Here is a 5,000-nt window from a genome sequence, read left to right as displayed (position 1 = left end):
GTAAGTATAGGCGGGAGGAGCCCAGGTCTACCCATTGTAAGTAGAGGCGGCGGGAGCCCAGGTCTACCCACTGTAAGGATAGGCGCTGGAAGCCCAGGTCTACCCATTGTAAGTAGAGGCGGCAGGAGCCCAGGTCTACCCATTGTAAGTATAGGCGGAAGGAGCCCAGGTCTACCCATTCTAAGTATAGGCGGCGGTAGCCCAGGTCAACCCATTCTAAGTATAGGCGGCAGGAGCCCAGGTCTACCCATTGTAAGTATAGGCGGCGGGAGCCCAGGTCTACCCATTGTAAATATAGGCGGCAGGAGCCCAGGTCAACCCATTCTAAGTATAGGCGGCGGGAGCCCAGGCCTACCCATTGTAAGTATAGGCGGCGGGAGCCCAGGTCCACCCATTGTAAATATAGGCGGCAGGAGCCCAGGTCTACCCATTCTAAGTATAGGCGGCGGTAGCCCAGGTCAACCCATTCTAAGTATAGGCGGCAGGAGCCCAGGTCTACCCGTTCTAAGCACAGGCGGCAGGAGCCCAGGTCTACCCACTGTAAGCACAGGAGGAGGGAGCCCAGGTCTTCCCATTCCGAGCATAGGCGGCAGGAGCCCAGGTCTACCCATTCTAAGCATAGGCGGCGGGAGCCCAGGTCTACCCATTCTAAGTAGAGGCGCGAGGAGCCCAGGTCTACCCATTGTAAGCATAGGCGGCGGGAGCCCAGGCCTACCCATTGTAAGTATAGGCGGCGGGAGCCCAGGTCTACCCATTGTAAATATAGGCGGCAGGAGCCCAGGTCTACCCATTGTAAATATAGGCGGCAGGAGCCCAGGTCTACCCGTTCTAAGCATAGGCGGCAGGAGCCCAGGTCTACCCATTGTAAATATAGGCGGCGGGAGCCCAGGTCCACCCACTGTCAGTATAGGCGGCGGGAGCCCAGGTCTACCCACTGTAAGCACAGGAGGCGGGAGCCCAGGTCTTCCCATTCCGAGCATAGGCGGCAGGAGCCCAGGTCTACCCATTCTAAGCATAGGCGGCGGGAGCCCAGGTCTACCCATTGTAAGTATTGGCGGCAGGAGCCCAGGTCTACCCACTGTAAGCATAGGAGGCGGGAGCCCAGGCCTACCCATTCTGAGCATAGGTGTCAGGAGCCCAGGTCTACCCACTGTAAAGATAGGCGCTGGAAGCCCAGGTCAACCCATTGTAAGTATAGGCGGCGGGAGCCCCGGTCAACCCATTCTAAGTATAGGCGCGAGGAGCCCTGGTCTACCCATTCTAAGCATAGGCGGGAGGAGCCCAGGTCTACCCACTGTAAGCATAGGAGGCGGGAGCCCAGGTCTACCCATTCCGAGCATAGGCGGCAGGAGCCCAGGTCTACCCGTTCTGAGCACAGGCGGCAGGAGCCCAGGTCTACCCGTTCAAAGCATAGGCGGGAGGAGCCCAGGTCTACCCACAGTAAGCATAGGAGGCGGGAGCCCAGGTCTACCCATTCTGAGCATAGGCGGCAGGAGCCCAGGTCTACCCGTTCTAAGCACAGGCGGCAGGAGCCCAGGTCTACCCACTGTAAGCACAGGAGGAGGGAGCCCAGGTCTTCCCATTCCGAGCATAGGCGGCAGGAGCCCAGGTCTACCCATTCTAAGCATAGGCGGCGGGAGCCCAGGTCTACCCATTGTAAGTATTGGCGGCAGGAGCCCAGGTCTACCCACTGTAAGCATAGGAGGCGGGAGCCCAGGCCTACCCATTCTGAGCATAGGTGTCAGGAGCCCAGGTCTACCCACTGTAAAGATAGGCGCTGGAAGCCCAGGTCAACCCATTGTAAGTATAGGCGGCGGGAGCCCCGGTCAACCCATTCTAAGTATAGGCGCGAGGAGCCCTGGTCTACCCATTCTAAGCATAGGCGGGAGGAGCCCAGGTCTACCCACTGTAAGCATAGGAGGCGGGAGCCCAGGTCTACCCATTCCGAGCATAGGCGGCAGGAGCCCAGGTCTACCCGTTCTAAGCACAGGCGGCAGGAGCCCAGGTCTACCCGTTCAAAGCATAGGCGGGAGGAGCCCAGGTCTACCCACAGTAAGCATAGGAGGCGGGAGCCCAGGTCTACCCATTCTGAGCATAGGCGGCAGGAGCCCAGGTCTACCCGTTCTAAGCACAGGCGGCAGGAGCCCAGGTCTACCCACTGTAAGCACAGGAGGAGGGAGCCCAGGTCTTCCCATTCCGAGCATAGGCGGCAGGAGCCCAGGTCTACCCATTCTAAGCATAGGCGGCGGGAGCCCAGGTCTACCCATTCTAAGTAGAGGCGCGAGGAGCCCAGGTCTACCCATTGTAAGCATAGGCGGCGGGAGCCCAGGCCTACCCATTGTAAGTATAGGCGGCGGGAGCCCAGGTCTACCCATTGTAAATATAGGCGGCAGGAGCCCAGGTCTACCCATTGTAAATATAGGCGGCAGGAGCCCAGGTCTACCCGTTCTAAGCATAGGCGGCAGGAGCCCAGGTCTACCCATTGTAAGTATAGGCGGCAGGAGCCCAGGTCCACCCACTGTAAGTATAGGCGGCGGGAGCCCAGGTCTACCCACTGTAAGTATAGGCGCTGGGAGCCCAGGTCTACCCATTGCAAGTATAGGCGGCAGGAGCCCAGGTCTACCCATTGTAAGTAGAGGCGCGAGCAGCCCAGGTCTACCCATTGTAAGTATAGGCGTCGGGAGCCCAGGTCTACCCACTGTAAGTATAGGCGCTGGGAGCCCAGGTCTACCCATTGCAAGTATAGGCGGCAGGAGCCCAGGTCTACCCATTCTAAGTATAGGCGCTGGGAGCCCAGGTCTACCCATTGCAAGTATAGGCGGCAGGAGCCCAGGTCTACCCGTTCTAAGCACAGGCGGCAGGAGCCCAGGTCTACCCACTGTAAGCATAGCAGGCGGGAGCCCAGGTCTACCCATTGTAAGTATAGGCGGCAGGAGCCCAGGTCTACCCATTGTAAGTATTGGAGGCGGGAGCCCAGGTCTACCCATTCTAAGCATAGGCGGGAGGAGCCCAGGTCTACCCACTGTAGGCATAGGAGGCGGGAGCCCAGGTCTACCCATTTTAAGTATAGGCGGCAGGAGCCCAGGTCTACCCATTCTAAGTATAGGCGCGAGGAGCCCAGGTCTACCCATTGTAAGTATAGGCGGCAGGAGCCCAGGTCTACCCATTCTAAGTATAGGCGGCAGGAGCCCCGGTCAACCCATTCTAAGTATAGGCGCGAGGAGCCCAGGTCTACCCATTGTAAGTATTGGCGGCGGGAGCCCAGGTCTACCCACTGTAAGGATAGGCGCTGGAAGCCCAGGTCTACCCATTCTAAGTAGAGGCGGCAGGAGCCCAGGTCTACCCATTGTAAGTATAGGCGGAAGGAGCCCAGGTCTACCCATTCTAAGTATAGGCGGCAGGAGCCCAGGTCTACCCATTCTAAGCATAGGCGCGAGGAGCCCAGGTCTACCCACTGTAAGCATAGGAGGCGGGAGCCCAGGTCTACCCATTCTAAGCATTGGCGCGAGGAGCCCAGGTCTACCCATTGTAAGTATAGGCGGCGGGAGCCCAGGTCTACCCATTGTAAGTATAGGCGCGAGGAGCCCAGGTCTACCCATTGTAAGTATTGGAGGCGGGAGCCCAGGTCTACCCATTCTAAGCATAGGCGGGAGGAGCCCAGGTCTACCCACTGTAGGCATAGGAGGCGGGAGCCCAGGTCTACCCATTGTAAGTATAGGCGGAAGGAGCCCAGGTCTACCCATTGTAAGTATAGGCGGCAGGAGCCCAGGTCTTCCCATTCTAAGTATAGGCGCGAGGAGCCCAGGTCTACCCATTCTAAGTATAGGCGGCAGGAGCCCAGGTCTACCCATTCTAAGTATAGGCGGCAGGAGCCCCGGTCAACCCATTCTAAGTATAGGCGCGAGGAGCCCAGGTCTACCCATTGTAAGTATAGGCGGCAGGAGCCCCGGTCAACCCATTCTAAGTATAGGCGCGAGGAGCCCAGGTCTACCCTTTGTAAGTATAGGAGGCGGGAGGAGCCCAGGTCTACCCATTGTAAGTATTGGCGGCGGGAGCCCAGGTCTACCCATTCTAAGCATAGGCGGGAGGAGCCCAGGTCTACCCACTGTAGGCATAGGAGGCGGGAGCCCAGGTCTACCCATTGTAAGTATAGGCGGAAGGAGCCCAGGTCTACCCATTGCAAGTATAGGCGGCAGGAGCCCAGGTCTACCCATTGTAAGTATAGGCGCGAGGAGCCCAGGTCTACCCATTCTAAGCATAGGCGGCGGGAGCCCAGGTCTACCCATTGTAAGTATAGGCGCGGAAGTCCCGATGGGGTCGAATTTGACGCGCGTTCCCCAGAAGCGGTTCCAGGAGGTCGGGCGGATCCTGGGGCCGAACCCCGGTTGTCCGGACGGCACACCCGCCTCGGGCGTGTTCTCCCGGGTATATGGGGAAGGTGTCCCGATGGGGCTCGAATGTGACGAGCGTGCCCCAGAAGCGGTTCCAGGAGGTCGGGCGGATCCTGGGGCCGAACCCCGCGCGTCCGGACGGCTCACCCGACTCGGGCGTTCCCTCCCGGTTAGAGGGGGGGAAGGCGTCTTCGGCTTGGGCTCCGGAAGTCAGCGCTCCGCACGGGGGAGCCCAGGCGCGCCCGGGCAGTGTGCCGCCCCGTCCTTCACGGGGCCCAGGCCTACCCTACCCTACCCGGGCTGGGCGCAGCGCCGAGTCCCGCGGGGAGCCCCGGTCTACCCGTTCTAAGTACGGGCGCTCGGAGCCCAGGTCTACCCATTGTAAGTATAGGCGCGGAAGTCCCGATGGGGTCGAATTTGACGCGCGTTCCCCAGAAGCGGTTCCAGGAGGTCGGGCGGATCCTGGGGCCGAACCCCGGTTGTCCGGACGGCACACCCGCCTCGGGCGTGTTCTCCCGGGTATATGGGGAAGGTGTCCCGATGGGGCTCGAATTTGACGAGCGTGCCCCAGAAGCGGTTCCAGGAGGTCGGGCGGATCCTGGGGCCGAA

This window comes from Tiliqua scincoides, chromosome 14 (genome assembly GCF_035046505.1).
Source record: "Tiliqua scincoides isolate rTilSci1 chromosome 14, rTilSci1.hap2, whole genome shotgun sequence".
Taxonomy (NCBI): domain Eukaryota; kingdom Metazoa; phylum Chordata; class Lepidosauria; order Squamata; family Scincidae; genus Tiliqua; species Tiliqua scincoides.
The sequence above is the reverse complement of the archived record's forward strand: the minus strand, read 5'-3'. Positions refer to the sequence as shown.